Source organism: Lissotriton helveticus, chromosome 8 (assembly GCF_964261635.1).
Source record: "Lissotriton helveticus chromosome 8, aLisHel1.1, whole genome shotgun sequence".
Taxonomy (NCBI): domain Eukaryota; kingdom Metazoa; phylum Chordata; class Amphibia; order Caudata; family Salamandridae; genus Lissotriton; species Lissotriton helveticus.
Window position 1 is genome coordinate 1,185,210,198 of NC_136069.1, and position 20,108 is coordinate 1,185,230,305.

General features: G+C 44.8%; 1 protein-coding gene across 2 annotated transcripts in view; it reads left to right on the top strand.

The window, feature by feature from the left end:
- SEPTIN10 (septin 10) overlaps positions 1–20,108 on the top strand; it is a 379,629-nt gene that overhangs the window by 92,422 nt on the left and 267,099 nt on the right. The window lies entirely within an intron of this gene.

Sequence of the window (20,108 nt, forward strand, 5' to 3'; positions counted from 1 at the left end):
CCCTGCTCTTCAACCTCCATGCAGGGAACTAGGAATGCTTGGGAGGCCAGCTTTCTATTGCAGATCACTTAATGCCCTGGTTAATTGGAAACATCAGCTCTGTAACCTTTGATAGTGCTTTGTTGTCACTACGAAGACAAGGGTTGGGGGAAAAACCAGACCCCAACTTTACACTTTAACAGAGAAACAAAACAAGCATTAAAAATGCAATAGGTCCCACCTTTTATTAAGTTAAAGACATTTGCTTTGCTATACAATACCATTAGCAAAGCTAATAGCTTTAACTTAACCAAAGGCGAGACCTGTTGCATTTTCAATGCCTGTTTTCTTTGATTCCTGCTCGTGTCACTGTTTGTCCGACTTCAGTGGTTCAGCTTTTGCGTCCGTCACTTAATCTCCCCATCCTGTTCAAATACAGAGATGAAATTTCAGACACTGTTTTCTAAGGCACCTCTTTCATTTCTCTGATATCAAAGTGCGAGGAGTTCCCCCCCCCCAATCCCCTCCCGCATCGCTGCTTGTTGTTTAGGAGCCTCGGTCACCTAACCTTTAGTAGCCCAACCTTGCAGCACAGTTAATAGTAATGCTTGGGCAATTCTTGTCGCATTTTCTCTGATGCTTTTGTATATAATTTGAACTCGAGCTACTCGAAGGTGTTGGAGCACTTTACTTAAGCACTAGTTACATTACACGTCAGGTTCATTTTTTGAGCATTTTTATAGGCTGGGCCGGGGGCCTGCTGGTAAATGGATGGTGCAAGCAGGGTTTTGAATGGAAAACTCTAGAGAAGGGTGCCTGGCGAATAGAGGTCTGTGGGAGGAGGGATGTGACGTCTGTCATTGGAAAGTAATTCAATGCTTTTTAGGTCTCGCCTTGCGTTGCTGCACACATGCGTAGCTCGCTCGACGAGATTTATTGCTAATGAAGAGTTTCAATAGAGGGCTTAAAGCCCCGCCCCTCATTTCCATTGGCCGGTGTCACCGTTTATGCTAAACTGTGGCCTGTCATTGGAAATTGGGGTTCTTGGTTGCCGCCCTTTGGCCTGCGATCCGGACTGGGTTGCCTGCTTCACGGCTGTCGGGAAGAACTTTCTTATCTTTATCAACCCTGAGCGTGGTTCGCATAGTAGCGCTACGTGTAGCTACGCAAATTGCTCTTCGCACTACGCAAGCTACGCGAACTGCGTAGTGCACTGTGCAAAATGCTGTTTGCACTGATTGCACAGAGCCGGATGCTTGTCCGCACTGTGCAATCAGTGCAAACCGCATCTTGCACAGATCAAGCGGTCGTTTTATACTCGAGCGGCAGCTTTCTCAACGCGGACTGGTAGTTTCTCATCGCGAGCATACACGAACACTCGCAATGAGAAACATGACCTCCCCGCGTTGAGAATCTCGCCGGGAGGTTTATTTTCCACGCTCGCGATCGGCAACTTGATGTTGTTGATCGTGAATGAGGAAAAAGTCTCGCCAGGATGTTATTTTGCTCGCTCGCCAACTTGGCGTTGAGGACCGCGAGCAAGCAAAAAATGCCCGCTATGTGTTTTTGCACTGTGCTACATGCAATTTGTGTAGTTGCGCAAACTACGCGAGCATAGCGTAATCCTACGCCCAGGCCTAATCTTTATGGGGCCATGTGTTTAAACACCTGGCCCCATGAAGACAAGAGATCCCCAAGCTCCTGCTGCAGCGCGGTCCTGCCCTCCCTTTCACTTGTCAAGACTCCGAGAGGTAAGAGGGGGGTCATTATCCTGTGCGGCAGTCTAGGTGTACCCTCCGGCGTTCCTTTCACCCACGGGGGTTTCTTTTGGACGGAAGTATTTCAGCAGCGGGACTCAGTCAGTCCAGAGCTTCGTGTTCTTGCACTGGGCGTGTTTAGTTCCGAATCGATGTCTGCTTGCCAGGGTCTGCCCGATACCTGCTTTGCTTTCTCTCTGCATGTTATTCGTATTCTTTTACATTGTTGTTCCTCCTCCTGCCCCTGGTCGCCAGTGCCCCTTCTCCATGGTGCAAATGTCCTGCCCCTGCTCTCAAGCCCCCGTCCTCCCGTGCTGCTGCTCCGTGCTCCTGGTGATGCTCACTTTGCCCCTCTGGAATCAACCAGAGTAAAACAAGCTGTATTTCCCTTTTCCCGCCTGCTCTCCATGGCAGGCCTATTCTTCTTCTTGTGTTTACGAATTTGTTCTTAATGTGCCATCATCTAGCCAAGTCCTTTCCAAAGCGCAGTAGGTGGGGACGGGGGCATCATCTTGTGCAGTGGCGCGCGCGCGGGGGGGGGTTGTGTGAGGGTGAGGGGGGCGCGGGGGGGGGGTTTCATTTCTCTGTTTGCAAATATGCTTCATTATAGAAAATGACTGGAATTGATGTTGGTACATGGATGAGGGCAATTGACTCTGGATGGCAGAGCTTTGCCTAATATTTACTTTTTACAGTCGATAAAATCTGTTTTAAAAAAAAAAAAAATCCTACACCAAACCTAACGCAAACTGTGATAAAGCTGCCTCAGAATTTAATACAGTGTATTCCCTTAACATGTGGAGCTTTGACATTAATAGAGCACATTACGGCACTGCACCGAGAAGTAGGGTGACCAACTGGCATTGGTGCAAATTCAGGACGGTGAGTGTAAAAATTCAGGACGAAGGGTCAAAATTCAGGACACAAATTCAGGACAGGAGGTCAAAATTCAGGACAAAACTTCAGGACAATAGGTACGTTTTACAGACACATCAGAGGTTGCGCAATAGTATATAAGTAAGCCCAGCCATTTCCAAACATATTCAACCATTTGCAAACCTATCCATCATGTACCCTTCCATCTATCCTTTCACTCATCCATCTCTTCATCCATCCCCTCATCCAGCCTTCCTTTCATCCATCATCCATCCTTCCCCTCACCCATCCATCCATCCATCCCATCCATCCATCCTTCCCCTCCATCCATCCATCCTTCCCCTCATCCATCCTTCCTTTCATCCATCATCCATCCTTCCCCTCACCCATCCATCCCATCCATTTATCCTTCCCCTTATCCATCCATCCTTCTCCTCATCCATCATCCTTCCCCTCATCCATCTTTCCCCTCATCCATCATCCAGCGACCCTTCCACCCATACATCCAGCTATTTACATTTTCTCTCCATCCTTCCCCACTCTCATCAATCCTTCCATCCTCTCTCATTATCCATTTATTCAATCTTTCATTCATCCATTCACCCTTTCACTAATTCATCCAGCCATTCACCCATCCCTTCACTTACTTACTCACCCACCTTTCCATATTAATTTTGAGCTAAGCCTTTCTGAGAAGAGGCCCATCAAGAACTTCACCCTCGCTGCAGGGGCCGTTCCAGGACTGGGACAGAAGCCACCCAGGGCGGAGACAGGATCCACCACAGGGGGGGACAAGAGCCATCACAGGCAGGGGTGGACTGGAGCCCCAACATGGGGGGACAGGAGCCATCACAGGCGGGGGGTGGACTGGAGCCACCACATGGGGGGGGACAGGAGCATCACAGGAGAGGGAACAGGATCCACCAGGGTGGGCACAGGGGTGGGCATGCAGTATTATAGTATCATCTTGGGCTCCTCGCCCCCTCCTGCACAAGACAACGAGAAGACAGGCTCTCTGTCCAAAATGCCATCCCCCACTGTGATGTACAGTACTTACAGGAGACACTCTAAGAGAACTGATTGAACTGATTTTCCTCCATACTTTGTTAATCAGTGTGGGTGTGATTGTGCCATTTCTTTATTGTATTACATTATAGACTGCATGTTTGAAGAACCAAGGTTTGCTTACAATTTAGTGACAGTAATTAAGCTCGGTGAAGAGAAACACGTGCTGCCTCGGTGTAATCAGGGGTTTAATCTGGCCCAGTCTAGGATGTTTGGGGCCCTGGGTAGAAATGGAATGTGTGAGCCCCCCTCTAAATAGCAGAGACATGATGCATTCAGGGCTGTTTGCATGTGAATAGATGTCGCTGCTCCTGAACCTGCAGCCCCTCCCTCTGTCACCTTCGAAGCACCTCTTAACAGCTCATCAAGGGCTGGAGGTGTGAGGGTTACTATCCCGCTGTGCCTCTCCATTGCTGCGGAGTATCTGAGGAGCTTTGGTGCAGCATCAGAGTGAAGAGGTGGGTGCAAGCTGTGCCGGCTTTAGGGTGGGGCAACCGGTGCCCTGTTAAAATGACGGACAAATGGCGTCCGTTAAAGAATCCTTCACGGACAACGGACAGACGGCCGAAATTACGGACTGTCCGTGAAATTTACGGACGGTTGGTCACCCTACCGAGAAGGGCTTAGTGTACCTTTAGTGATTTGCCCAGAAACCCGGGATGTTGAGCCGACTCCGAGACTCAGATCGGCAGCTCTTTCTGTAACGCTGCGTCCTGGGTAGAGCGAGTGGGGCAGGCAGACGCCACGTGAAAGCGTGGCTCGTTATGGGTTCGAGGTTCCAACAGGAACTCGAGCTGAGCAACGCTTCAAACTCCAGCTTTCAGAGGCTCGCCTGCCTCTAATCCACTACGCCCAGCTCTCTGGTCTGTCTCGGTTTCTTTACCTCCCTGGACCCCTGGTGAAGTGAACTCTCCTATATCTGACTCACATATGTAGAGCTCCACGTGGGCACTTTCACCGTCCCTTGCCGAGTGCTGTAAGGTACCTTTGTCTCTCCCAGCGAGCCCTGCCTTTGGCCTGCTTCTGTCACGGCACTCATTTCTTTGGCCCGAACCCACTGCAGGGCGGATGTCACTCACCGGGACGGGCACAGACGGGCACCTCCAGTCTTCTTTCTTCCAGTGCAGCGCTCTTGCATCCCTCACTATTTCTCAGTCACTATCTCTCTCTTTCTTTCTCTCTGTCACTCTCTCTCTCTCTCTCTCTTGCCTTTCCGGTCTCTATTTTTCTCTTGTAGGTTTACTGTTAGGACGCCCGGCAGTCGTGGAGTTTACCCTCTGACCTCCGCATCTCTCCATCACCCTTTTCGTTGGTATAGATGGGGAGTAGAGTGCTTTAGTGATAGATACTTGGATAGCCGCGCCGCACCCCGCCCCAGCAGGCCTCCCCAAAAGAAGCAGTGTCCCATACAAGCAACCACACTCACTGTTCAATGTGTAGGATTCTCTTCAGAGCTCTAATCCTGGAGTGCACGTAATGATGTGTGGTAGGAAAGTATGCGTGGTAGAAAAGTATGCGTGGTGATGTGTAGTGCAAAACTGCACCCAATATGCAGTAGTAATATACACTGTGTCGAGTGTACACGGACCCATCAATGTGCAACACACACCGGTGTGCAATAGGAAACTGTCCCGTGCCAAAGGGCACACTGTGTTGTACATTAGGACACACACTCACCAGTATGCAACACGCACACACAGAAGGGCAGTAGGAAGGCGTGCCATGTCAAGAGTGCACACTGGCGTGTGCATTGGAACACAAATACTCCAATGTTCAACACGCACACCAAAGTGCGGTCGGAAGGTGCAGTGTCAAGAGTGCACACTGCTGTGCATTAGAACACGCACTCACCAGTGTGCAAAATGCATATACCAACGTGAAGTAGAAAGGTGCACCCTGGGAAGAGTGCACACTAATACGTGCATCAGAAAAGGCACACACCAGTATGCCCTCTGTAAAGAATGTGCACTAAGGCACAATTGAACAAGCATTTGCAATGCATTGGTTCTCGCATTTACGCGGTTTGAGCTATTGACATTGCAAATAACTATGCCTTTTATTTTTGTTTTTGTTTCGAAAACAAAGAAAAGGCATTGTCATTTATAATGCCAATAGCTTAAACTCGCGAGACCTATTACATTGCAAGTGCTTGTTTTCATATGCTGTTCGATACTCTAGTGATGCAGTTCCACACAGAATGTTATAGTGCTGCTGACTTGGATGGAGGCTTTTCTTCTCCAGTATTAGGGGTGTCTTTCATAGATTCACATGCCTGAATCATTCCCCGTCGTGGGAGTAGGAGTCCCACGGTATATAAAAAAGCAATAAAATGCCATAAAATATATAGCAAATATCAGAAATACCAAACCAGGAAGTAAGTAGCACCAGCTACAGCAGAAAAAACTTCCATACTCGTGACTATCCAAGTCATTATGTGTTAGCCCAAACTGCAGCCAATCAGGCGACAGCACCCACCAGAATGTTCTCCCCAGAGGCTCAGGCTCTCAAATTTTCTACCGCACGTCGTGTGAAGGGAGTCTCCCTGAGCTCTGCTCAGTTTTTTCTTCTACATCATTGTTTCTTCAAGTTTTTTCAGATGTCTACTTTAGCTTTACTAAATCCCTGTTCAGGGCCTGTGATTCTTGTGGGAAGCCAAGACTTTTCAAGGAAGATCCCCACAAGAAATGTCTATATTGCCTTTATCCTGACCATAAGGTCAAGGAGTGCAAGATCTGCCGGACCTTCCCCCCCCCCTAAAACCATCAAGGATAGAGAAGGACGACTGCTATTGTGGCTCAACAGACTCAAGGACAAGGATGACCCCGTGTCGGAGGTAGGAAGCTGTGCCTCTGGCTCTTCATTTCTTTCTACTAAGAGGAAGGCTGAAACTGAAGTTTCATCTCTAAGGGCTAAGGTGGCTAAGAAGTCTAAATCCTCTCAGGATGCTCCTGGGCCTAGTACTTCGAGTAAAACTCTCCCACCTACTAAAGGGGATTCAACGCCCTCTAAGAAGTCTGGGACAAAATCAGTTCCCAAGAAATCTTCAAAAACAACGCCTCCTCAGGTGCCACTATTGACAATTTCAACGTCAAAAAAGGACTGTGTTTCCTCTCAGGTGATCATGGTTCAAACGTTTATTTTCATCATTCAAATAATGGGTATGTTCAACTTATTATTCCATTGGATTCATTTCCCAATCTTCAAAATAACACCCAATGCATTTCGGGTCAAAGAAAAACAAGGACCCTTCTTCAGGGGTCTGTAACAAAAACATACAGGACCAGGTTAATGACCTACTCGTTATCATGGCAAAACATCATATTGTACATCGGCATCAAGTAACAATACGTGCTCTGAAAATTGAAAACCCAACATTGTAACGTGGCATTTACACATCAGACATTAGCTCAAAGTGACTTAGAGATAATCTATCATTAGCTCAACGGATCAAAACGCAAGCAGTCATATACATTGAATTACTTCCAACATCATCGTTTACGGCCGACATTAAACATTGCCTTGGTGGATTTCAGCGTAAACACTAAACTGGAGGTGAATTCAATTCTAACGCGCTCTCGCACTTACTTGAAGATGCGGGACAGAATGCCTCTGCAAACATTACAAACGCCGTCAGCGGGCAACTTCATTATCAGTTTGGGCCATGGCGGGAAGGAAATTAGTTATGTGGATATGGTCACGTGACGGAAGACTGTCCGCGTCACCAGACTCCTAAACCAATCGACTCCAAGGCCCTTTGCATGTGACGTAGTCACATGACGTGAGTGTCCTCGCTTCACGCTGCCATATTGGGTTCAATGTAAACATTGCGTCAAGTACATACGGACGTTTTCCAAAAAAGCCACATTGTTAAAGCATACAAAATAAACTGTGGAGAGAAGGTCACAATTATAAATATTTCACCGCATGATTCAAATGGTAATAACTGACATCGTAAAACAATTTATCAAAAAATATTAATAAATTCAGCAGATGGTTGGAACGGACACCAGGGGAAAAGGGCAGACACTGTCCCCAATGCTCGGGTAAATGTTATAAAAAGCACAAATGTTCAATCCTGTCATTCATCCCCACAGGATGTAGGGTATTTAGTTTTTTGATCCAAAAGAATTCTCTTTGCAGTCTCTGTTTGTTTATTGGGATCCATGTCAAGGCGTTGTTTTACCACCTCAAGAATCGTGCATCTTAATTGTGAGATTTGGTGCCGTGCTTGTGTCCAATGTTGAGCCACCGTAGATTTGGTGTTGGACAGTCTAATATTGCTTTTGTGTTCTGTAATGCGGACTTTTAGTTTGCGTTCTGTTTGGCCTACGTATACTTTGCCGCAAGGACACTTAATTGCGTAAATGATGTTCTTAGTGTCGCATGTAGATGAGTGCTGTAAAGCAATTTGATATCCTTTGGTTGGATGTGTAAATTGATTGCCAATCATCATGTTGCCACAATGAACACAGTTCTGACATCTGGACATTCCTTTGTGTGATATTCTGGGTTTGCTGGATTTATTTAGCATTTCTTTGAGATTGTTTGATCTTTGGTATGCAAATGTGATTCTGTCATTGTAAAGCTCACTCAAATCCGGTTCTCTCACAATCAATGACCAATGTTGGTTCAAGATCCGCTTAATGCGTGTTGCGTCTGTGGAATATTTCAGTACACATACCGTTTTACTCATACTGCGTAGAACATTGGTCTCAAGTAGAGACTCTCTAGATCTTGCTTTTACTCTGTTCAAAGATTCGTTTAGAACTGTTTCCGGATACCCTCTATTACGATATTTTTGAGTTTGAGTCTCCAGTGATGTTAGTAAATCTGTTTCATTGCTAGTTATACGCTTCAATCTTGTGTATTGAGACGTTGGCAAATGTTTTTTTAATGTCTCAGGGTGGAAGCTCTGAAATAGTAAACAGGAGTTCCGATCAGTTTGTTTTGTGTGTACCTTGGTGCTCAATTTATTGTTGTGTATTGAAACTTTGACATCAAGGAAAGCGATCAATGTGTCTTCCACAGTGTATGTGAATTTAATCCTTTCATTATGTGTATTCAACTGCTCTATGTTGTTTATCAGGTCCGCTTTTTCACCTTTCCAAATCACGAATATATCGTCAATATAGCGCTTGAATACTACTAAATCTTTGGTCCAACACGGATTTTCCAGAATATGATTTTGTTCATGTAGATATTGGCATATGAGGGAGCCCCCCCAAAGCCCATGGATGTTCCGTTGCACTGATTGAAGAACTTTCCTTGCCATTCAAAGTAACTATAGAACAAAGCAAATTGCATTAATTCCAAAATAAAGACTTGTTGTGATTCATCCAAATCGCTTTGTAACAAGCTCCATTCCAATGCTTCAATCCCCTCGCTGTGCGGGATCGAAGTACACAATAGATAAACTGAACCTTCTTGAAATTCAATTGACTGTAAAAGTTTCAAAAATGCCGTTGTATCCTTAATGTATGTGGCACATTTCTGCACAATGGGCTGTAAGAATTGGTCAACAAATCTCCCTATCGGTTCTGAGATGGAGCCGCAAGCCGAGACAATCGGTCTAAATGGAGGATTTGCAGGATCCTTATGTATTTTCGGCAACATGTATAGTCGCGGTCTTCTCGGATATTTGACTTCAAAGAATCTTTTAGTTTTATCACTAATCCAATTCATTTCTCTCGCATGCTCAATTATTTTCTGTAAAATAGTTTGATATTCTTGTGTGGGATCTTGATCAAGGGGTAAATAGATGTCTTGATTGGCAACGTGAGTATATTACACTGATATAAAAGTCGGTGTCCATCACGATAAGGGCACTTCCCTTGTCAGCTTTTTGGAATGTTAACTTCTTGTTGTTACTCAAATTTTTTAATGTGTTCCATTCTTTGGTCGTTAAATTGGTTTTGGCAGGTTTCGCAAAAGGGATTTTTTGTACATCCGCAAGCACAGACCTCGCAAAAGCCTCAATCGTTTTGTGAGATGTAGGAGCACAGAATGTGCTCTTGGGTTTGAAGTCCTTATCCCAGCTATCTTCAACCATTGTTCTTGGTGTATCTTTGAAAAAATATTTTCAATTTCAGGGAGCGAAAAAATCTAAATAAATCTATTTCCGTTTCAGCCAATGATGATCTATAGGTCGGAACGAATGTTGTACCCTTGTTTAGTAATTTTTCTTCTGATACAGTTAGTTGTTTCGATGATATATTAATGATTAGGTTGTTTTCGCCATTTGGCTCCTCGTTCTTTTTGCGACTTCTTCCTCTGTTTCCTTTTCCCCGTCTATTACATGAGGGGGAGCGTTTGCTGCTGGGCTTGTCTCTAAAAAAGAAACCTGTTTTGTGGCGCTCTGTTGTTGTTTTTGAACTTGTTGCGCCGGTCTTCTAGATTGTGACATCTCAGAATCTGAAACGATACTCTCCTGTGAGGATGTTGACGTGGTTTTCTGTGGTTGAGATGAGGGTTGCCATTTCTTTTGATTATAAATTTCGGCCCACGTGTAAACTTCCTCTAACTTGTAGTCTATGGTGTCACGGCGGTACTTGCGTACTTTTCGTTAGTTTTCTTCTTTTGCGTATCGATTAAGTTTTGCGTTGATGTCTTCAAGTGTTTTGTCTAAATCCGGAATTTTATTAATTTCTGATTTCAAGTTTTTGATCTCGTCTTCTAATTCAGTTAGGACCTTTGATAATTCTTCGACAATTAATAGGATCAAGTCTAATGAGCATTTATTAAGGATTTGGTACCATTTTTCGAAAAACCACGTCCACATCCTCACAGGAGAGTATCGTTTCAGATTCTCAGATGTCACAATCTAGAAGACCGGCGCAACAAGTTCAAAAACAACAACAGAGCGCCACAAAACAGGTTTCTTTTTTAGAGACAAGCCCAGCAGCAAACGCTCCCCCTCATGTAATAGACGGGGAAAAGGAAACAGAGGAAGAAGTCGCAAAAAGAACGAGGAGCCAAATGGCGAAAACAACCTAATCATTAATATATCATCGAAACAACTAACTGTATCAGAAGAAAAATTACTAAACAAGGGTACAACATTCGTTCCGACCTATAGATCATCATTGGCTGAAACGGAAATAGCTTTATTTAGATTTTTTCGCTCCCTGAAATTGAGATATTTTTTCAAAGATACACCAAGAACAATGGTTGAAGATAGCTGGGATAAGGACTTCAAACCCAAGAGCACATTCTGTGCTCCTACATCTCACAAAACGATTGAGGCTTTTGAGAGGTCTGTGCTTGCGGATGTACAAAAAATCCCTTTTGCGAAACCTGCCAAAACCAATTTAACGACCAAAGAAGGGAACACATTAAACAATTTGAGTAACAACAAGAAGTTAACATTCCAAAAAGCTGACAAGGGAGGTGCCCTTATCGTGATGGACACCGACTTTTATATCAACAGTGTAAATACTCACGTTGCCAATCAAGACATCTATTTACCCCTTGATCAAGATCCCACACAAGAATATCAAACTATTTTACAGAAAATAATTGAGCATGCGAGAGAAATGAATTGGATTAGTGATAAAACTAAAAGATTCTTTGAAGTCAAATATCCGAGAAGACCGCGACTATACATGTTGCCGAAAATACATAAGGATCCTGTAAATCCTCCATTTAGACCGATTGTCTCGGCTTGCGGCTCCATCTCAGAACCGATAGGGAGATTTGTTGACCAATTCTTACAGCCCATTGTGCAGAAATGTGCCACATACATTAAGGATACAACGGCATTTTTGAAACTTTTACAGTCAATTGAATTTCAAGAAGGTTCAGTTTATCTATTGTGTACTATAGATGTTGAATCTCTTTACACTTCGATCCCGCACAGCGAGGGGATTGAAGCATTGGAATGGAGCTTGTTACAAAGCGATTTGGATGAATCACAACAAGTCTTTATTTTGGAATTAATGCAATTTGCTTTGTTCTATAGTTACTTTGAATGGCAAGGAAAGTTCTTCAATCAGTGCAACGGAACATCCATGGGCTTTGGGGGGGCTCCCTCATATGCCAATATCTACATGAACAAATTTGAACAAGATCATATTCTGGAAAATCCGTGTTGGACCAAAGATTTAGTAGTATTCAAGCGCTATATTGACGATATATTCGTGATTTGGAAAGGTGAAAAAGCGGACCTGATAAACAACATAGAGCAGTTGAATACACATAATGAAAGGATTAAATTCACATACACTGTGGAAGACACATCGATCGCTTTCCTTGATGTCAAAGTTTCAATACACAACAATAAATTGAGCACCAAGGTACACACAAAACAAACTGATCGGAACTCCTGTTTACTATTTCAGAGCTTCCACCCTGAGACATTAAAAAAACATTTGCCAACGTCTCAATACACAAGATTGAAGCGTATAACTAGCAATGAAACAGATTTACTAACATCACTGGAGACTCAAACTCACAAATATCGTAATAGAGGGTATCCGGAAACAGTTCTAAACGAATCTTTGAACAGATTAAAAGCAAGATCTAGAGAGTCTCTACTTGAGACCAATGTTCTACGCAGTATGAGTAAAACGGTATGTGTACTGAAATATTCCACAGACGCAACACGCATTAAGCGGATCTTGAACCAACATTGGTCATTGATTGTGAGAGAACCGGATTTGAGTGAGCTTTACAATGACAGAATCACATTTGCATACCAAAGATCAAACAATCTCAAAGAAATGCTAAATAAATCCAGCAAACCCAGAATATCACACAAAGGAATGTCCAGATGTCAGAACTGTGTTCATTGTGGCAACATGATGATTGGCAATCAATTTACACAGCCAACCAAAGGATATCAAATTGCTTTACAGCACTCATCTACATGCGACACTAAGAACATCATTTACGCAATTAAGTGTCCTTGCGGCAAAGTATACGTAGGCCAAACAGAACGCAAACTAAAAGTCCGCATTACAGAACACAAAAGCAATATTAGACTGTCCAACACCACATCTACGGTGGCTCAACATTGGACACAAGCACGGCACCAAATCTCACAATTAAGATGCACGATTCTTGAGGTGGTAAAACAACGCCTTGACATGGATCCCAATAAACAAACAGAGACTGCAAAGAGAATTCTTTTGGATCAAAAAACTAAATACCCTACATCCTGTGGGGATGAATGACAGGATTGAACATTTGTGCTTTTTATAACATTTACCCGAGCATTGGGGACAGTGTCTGCCCTTTTCCCCTGGTGTCCGTTCCAACCATCTGCTGAATTTATTAATATTTTTTGATAAATTGTTTTACGATGTCAGTTATTACCATTTGAATCATGCGGTGAAATATTTATAATTGTGACCTTCTCTCCACAGTTTATTTTGTATGCTTTAACAATGTGGCTTTTTTGGAAAACGTCCGTATGTACTTGACGCAATGTTTACATTGAACCCAATATGGCAGCGTGAAGCGAGGACACTCACGTCATGTGACTACGTCACATGCAAAATGCCTTTGAGTCGATTGGTTTAGGAGTCTGGTGACGCGGACAGTCTTCCGTCACGTGACCATATCCACATAACTAATTTCCTTCCCGCCATGGCCCAAACTGATCATGAAGTCGCCCGCTGACGGCGTTTGTAATGTTTGCAGAGGCATTCTGTCCCGCATCTTCAAGTAAGTGCGAGAGCGCGTTAGAATTGAATTCACCTCCAGTTTAGTGTTTACGCTGAAATCCACCAAGGCAATGTTTAATGTCGGCCGTAAACGATGATGTTGGAAGTAATTCAATGTATATGACTGCTTGCGTTTTGATCCGTTGAGCTAATGATAGATTATCTCTAAGTCACTTTGAGCTAATGTCTGATGTGTAAATGCCACGTTACAATGTTGGGTTTTCAATTTTCAGAGCACGTATTGTTACTTGATGCCGATGTACAATATGATGTTTTGCCATGATAACGAGTAGGTCATTAACCTGGTCCTGTATGTTTTTGTTACAGACCCCTGAAGAAGGGTCCTTGTTTTTCTTTGACCCGAAATGCATTGGGTGTTATTTTGAAGATTGGGAAATGAATCCAATGGAATAATAAGTTGAACATACCCATTATTTGAATGATGAAAATAAACGTTTGAACCATGGACATAATGAAATGAGTCATGTGAATTTCAATTAGTTTTGAGATATTGAAAGGGAACAAACCGTTCCACATGCAATTGAGCGCACTTTCTTTGTGAGAAGGTCTATTCTCACTCCATTGTTTCGTTTTACCAAGGCACGGTTTTGACGACGTGCAACAGGAGTAGCGCTGACCAGAACGTGAAAATTTGCAATAAAAATTAAGTGACAAGTGTGCACAGGGATAACATAATTTGTTTCCTCTCAGGTGGCCACTTCGACTACCTGCACCATGACTTTCTCCTCGCCAAAGCCTACTCTTGTCATGTCTTCAGCTTCATCGCCTACACTGGTTCATGTCCAGATCAGGCCTATCTCGTCGTCGACAATTGTCCCGTCGACGACGGCCAAGATACCGTCGACGAGTTTCTCGTCGACGTCTATGATGTCGACGGTTGGATCCCCGTCGACGATGAAAATGGTACCGTCGACTAAGCCCTCGGCGTCGACGGCCCTCCCGTCGACGATCAAATCTCCGTCGACGGCGAAGTCCACGTCGACGAAGCCACCATCGACGACCTCGACGACGACCCCGTCGACGATGCTACCGTCGACGACCTCGTTGACGAAGAGATCCTCGTCCACGACGAAGCCACCGTCGACGAAGCTACCGTCGTCGACCCCGTCGACGACCCCGTCGACGACGATACCGTCGACGAGAAAACAGATTCAACTGCATACAGATGTCCCGTCGACGCCGCCTCTATCAAGCTGCACCACTTTACAAGTTTGGTCAGCGCATACAGCAGGGATTACATTACCATCACCTGCAACTACAGCTACGCTCTTAAAGAAGAGAGCTACTACGGAAACTATTTCTTCAACGCTTGTGGTACCAGACAAACTCTTGGATTCCGATGAGGAAGGGTCCTATGAGGATGAGAATTTCGGGGCAGCTAGAAGTCCATCTGACCTCCGGATTAAGGTACAGGAGGATGTAGAGGAGGAGATGGAGGACACTGAGCCCACTTCACATGCTGACAGGCCTGCTCCGGATAGGCAGTTGCCTGACGATTTGTTTCGTAATCTGCAGTACATGCTCAGTGACTACTACAGACGTTTCCCACCTTCAGAGTCTGGTGAATCTGCAGTATCTACACCAAGACCTCAGACAGTGCCTCCGCTTTCTAAGCGGACGCAACCATTGACTGCTGTGCCGTTGGTGGAGGGACGTCCAGCGTTACCTGCGTCGGAAGATTCAGCTCCTCAGCCACGGGAGGAAGAGTCCTCCGAACATGAAGAACAAGAGGAAGGAGAACTGGATAATGAGTCAGAATCGTCGGAGTATGAGGATTATAATGCAAACACGCCCTCTCCGGCAGAACCTACTACATCTGAGTCGCCACCTGTGGACATTGCCTCATTCCATAAGATCATGGATAGAGCAACAAGAAGGTTTATGATAACCATGGAGTCAAAGCAAGAAGATTGCTTCTTGTACGATTTCAAGACTACACCACAGAAACAAAGTTGGACCATTCCAATTATAGAATTTATCTGGAAGGAAGGACTAAGGATCATGTCCAAGCCAAATTCTTTACCGGCAGTGCTCCCAAGAGTAGATAAGAAGTATAGGGCGCCAAATACTTCTCCAGTGAGCCTGATCGAACTGAAGCAAAGAAAATCCTTCAAGAAGGAGAGTGTGTCTCCTCGGAAATGATTGACGCTGCAGTGGACGTTGCTGCCACTGGATTTCGACAGCTAGCGGGTGCAGCTGTTCTCAGGAGGCAAGGATGGCTAAAGGCAACATCCTTCCGACAGGAGGTCCAATCCAGAATTATGGACATGCCATTTGATGGAGAATTCTTATTTGGAAAGCATGTTGATGAGTCGCTGGAGGCCATCAAAAAAGATACCGAAACGGCACGTTCGCTGGGTACTCTGCAATACCGGAAGTCTTCCTTTCGTGGAGCAAAAGGAAGAGGGAATTTCTCTAATAGAGGAGGGGACAATCAACAGCACTCCTACTCTTCCGCCCAGGGAAACCAAAGATTCCAGCCATATCGGCAGCAAACTTATGGGCAGAGAAGAGGCAACTTCTCTCAACCTCGAGGAAAATCTAACTATCGAGGGAGAGACAATAAGAAATGAGGTACGCTTCCTGCCACCACTTTTTGCCAACCCGAACCAAATTGGAGGACGAATATCCCAAAATTACTTAAATTGGTCCAAAATTACTACAGACAAATGGGTCCTGGATGTAGTAGCCAGAGGTCACATTTTGGAATTTGTAAAACCTCCCCCAAATTGCCCCCCAAAAGGACCCCCACCAGCCCACCTCATGGAGCTATTCACCCAGATCAACACAATGATCAGGAAAGGAGCAATCGAAAGGGTACCTCCTCATCAGAAAGGAAAAGGCTTCTACTTTTTCCTTATTCGCAAGAAGTCTGGAGAATGGCGCCCCATCCTCGACCTGCGAGCCTTAAACAAATACCTAAAGAAACTTACATTCAGGATGCTCACACTTCAGGAAATCCTCCAATTTCTTTCGGCGGGAGAGTTTATGGCAACACTCGACCTTCAGGATGCATACTTCCACATACCGATTTTTCCACGACATCGAAAGTTTCTGAGGTTCAGAGTGGCTGGCAGGGACTTCCAGTTCAAAGTCCTTCCATTCGGACTGCGGTCAGCTCCCAGAGTGTTTACGAAGATGTTGGCTCCAGTAGCGGCCCATCTTCGGTTGCAATCGATTCAAATATATCCATACCTGGACGATTGCCTTATCAAGGCCAGTTCTTTCGGCATGGCACAAGATCACATTCAAAGAACTCTGTCGCTGATGCAGAACCTAGGTTTCTCAATAAACTTCGAAAAGTTTCACCTCACGCCAGCAGCAAGAAAGAATTTCTTGGGAGCGACACTAGACACCAACCTCGCCCAAGTATTCATCTCAGAGGACAGGCAGGACAAGATCCACCGACTCGCTGCGGCACTGTTACTAAAAAAGTGCGTTTCAGTACGCATGTTCAAGTCCTTCCTCGGGATGCTTTCTTCCTGCATTCTTCTCACCCCCAACTGTCGTCTTCGGATGAGGCCCTTACAAGAAGAGCTCAGTCGCCAGTGGATCCAAATATCAGGATCCTTCGAGGATATCATTCAGATTACCCCACGAATGCGACGAGCGATACAATGGTGGACCCACCGATCCAACTTACAAGTGGGATGCTCCTTCCTCGCGGAAGTGCCCAGGTTCATAGTAACGACCGATGCATCAATGACAGGCTGGGGTGCACACCTCCAAGGCATGACGGTCAGCGGGAAATGGAACCAGATCCAAATGAGATGGCACATAAACAGGCTAGTTACAGGCCATATTTCTAGCCCTGAGGTCCTTTCGAGCAACTCTACAAGGGGCCTCAGTCTTAATACGGACAGACAACACCACCTGCATGCATTATCTGAACAAGCAGGGCGGCACAAAATCAGCCCGGTTGTCGCAACAAGCACAAGAGATATGGAGTTGGGCCCTGACTCACAATATCCATCTGTCAGCGGTCCATGTTCCGGGAATCGCCAATGTGTTGGCGGACTCTCTCAGCAGGTCCGGGGGCTGCACTCACGAGTGGGAACTACATCTACCATCTCTACGTCGCATCTTTCAGAGGTGGGGGCATCCGGACTTGGACTTGTTTGCGACCTACCAGAACCGGAAATGCCCATACTTTGCAAGTTGGGTTCCCCACAAGGACTCGCGTGGGGATGCCCTTTCTCTGAATTGGAATCAAATATTCGCGTACGCCTTTCCACCGATACCTCTGATCCCGAAAGTAATCAGGAAGATGAAGAAGCAGCCATGCCGGTTGATCCTGATCGCTCCTCGATGGCCCAGGCAATACTGGTTCACCGAACTACTCCTGCTCTCGGAATGCAACCCAATCCAACTTCCACGCATCCCGAATCTTCTGTCCACCCAGCAGGGCAGGGTTTACCATCCGGACCCGAACTCGCTCAAATTGTCAGCTTGGCTCCTCAGCACATGGAGTTTGCACATCTAAATATTCCACAAGATTGCCAGGAGGTGCTGGCGAAAGCCAGGGCTCCATCCACAATCAAAACTTACCAACTTAAATGGAAACGTTTCTGTACATGGTGCCAATCTAATGATCTGCATCCCATTCATGCAAAACCAGAGCAAATCCTTCCTTTCTTTCTACATCTGGCCAGATTAGGTTTGGCACATTCTACGCTTAAAGTCTTCTTAGCAGCCATCTCTAGGTTTCGCCAAGATGGATCAAACTCTTTATTCTCTAAGGATCATACAACAATTTTTCAAGGGGTTATTTCGCATGTTTCCGCCGGTCCGGAAACCTCCTCCGGCATGGCATCTGAATATCGTACTATCTCAGCTAATGCGTCACCCTTTTGAACCAATCCATAAGGTGGACCTAAAATTTCTGACATGGAAAGTATCGTTGTTACTAGCCTTAACATCGGCTAGGAGGGTCAGCGATATTCAAGCTTTTACATCTAAAGCACCTTTCATTCAGTTCACCACGGACTCAGTGGTATTGAGAACTAATCCAACATACATGCCTAAAGTGCCTCTGGACTTTCATCTGAATGAACCGGTTGTCCTAAAAACATTCTTTCCAGACCCACAGTCTGCGGCTGAAAGGGCGCTACATTCTTTAGACATTAGAAGATGTCTTAAATTCTATCTCTCCAGAACTTCTGCCATCCGCAAGACAGACCAACTGTTCGTGGCTTATGGGCGGCAACGCCGGGGTTGTGCAGTTTCAAATCAGACCATTGCTAGATGGGTCTCCTCTACGATTGGACTTTGTGTCATCAACAGGCTGGTAGACCCTTACAAGCATTGCCAAGAGCACATTCAACTAGGGCAGTTAGCTCTTCCACTGCCCTTGTTGCTGGTGTGCCACTTCGACAGATCTGCAGAGCTGCCACGTGGTCTAGCAGGCACACCTTTACTAGACACTACTGTCTAGAGTCAGCAGACGATGCAGATGCTTCGGTTGGAAGAGCAGTGCTTCGCAATCTTTTCAAATAAGGTGAGCCTCTGTTTCCACCTCCTCATTTATGCTCTTTAGACGTTTGCTCAGAAATTGAGGATTACTGTTATGCATGTCTACTGTATATATTTATATACATATATGATATTCTGACGTCTACGAGCGTTATGATGTGAGTACTGCTTACTATTCTGATTCAGGCATGTGAATCTATGAAAGACACCCCTAATACTGGAGAAGAACAATAGTTACTTACCTGTAAACAGGTGGTTCTCCAGTATTGGTGTCTTTCATATATTCACATGCAACCCGCCCGCCTTCCCCCAGAGACTCTCTCGGATAGCATGGGACTTCACTCCTGTGCGATAAAATCTGAGAGCCTGAGCCTCTGGGGAGAACATTCTGGTGGGTGCTGTCGCCTGATTGGCTGCAGTTTGGACTAACACATAATGACTTGGATAGTCACGAGTATGGAAGTTTTTTCTGCTGTAGCTGGTGCTACTTACTTCCTGGTTTGGTATTTCTGATATTTGCTATATATTTTATGGCATTTTATTGCTTTTTTATATACCGTGGGACTCCTACTCCGACGACGGGGAATGATTCAGGCATGTGAATCTATGAAAGACACCAATACTGGAGAACCACCTGTTTACAGGTAAGTAACTATTGTTCTTTCTGTCTGTCCATAAATATTTCCTGAGGCAAGCATGTATTCCTTAATCAGACTGCATGACCCAGTGTGTAGTAATTGTATAGCTCTTCAATCCCTGGTGGCACAGCACCCAGGATAATGTGCTGCATGGCTAAACACTTTACTTATAAGGTCTCAAAGGCGAGACCTATTGGCTATGCCAATGCTTGTTATAATCTTGGCTTCAGTACTTGACTCCCTGTTCTGCGATTCTAGGTAATCCCATTTGTGTCCCTGTGCCTCGGCTTAATTTAACATATTAACATTTCTTATATGTACAGTTTAACTGTTTTCTGTAATGTGGTGTCAATGTATTGTCCCATTAGCTGCCAATCACCTCCCATATGTTACTATACATTGATTCTGCTAGAAATTAGGAAATACATACTAAATAAAGACCTATTTTAAAAACTAATCGTGCAGTTTTCTCTTTGTCGATATTAGTAGAAGCAATATGGATCTGTGTTCAGTCCACCAGTGTTTACCTCAGAAAGCAGCTACAACATACGGTTTTACTATTTATTTGTCCGATTTGATTGTTTTTTGCCATCTGATTTAATTCTCATTAAAAAAAACCTGAAAATTGCGGTACCTTA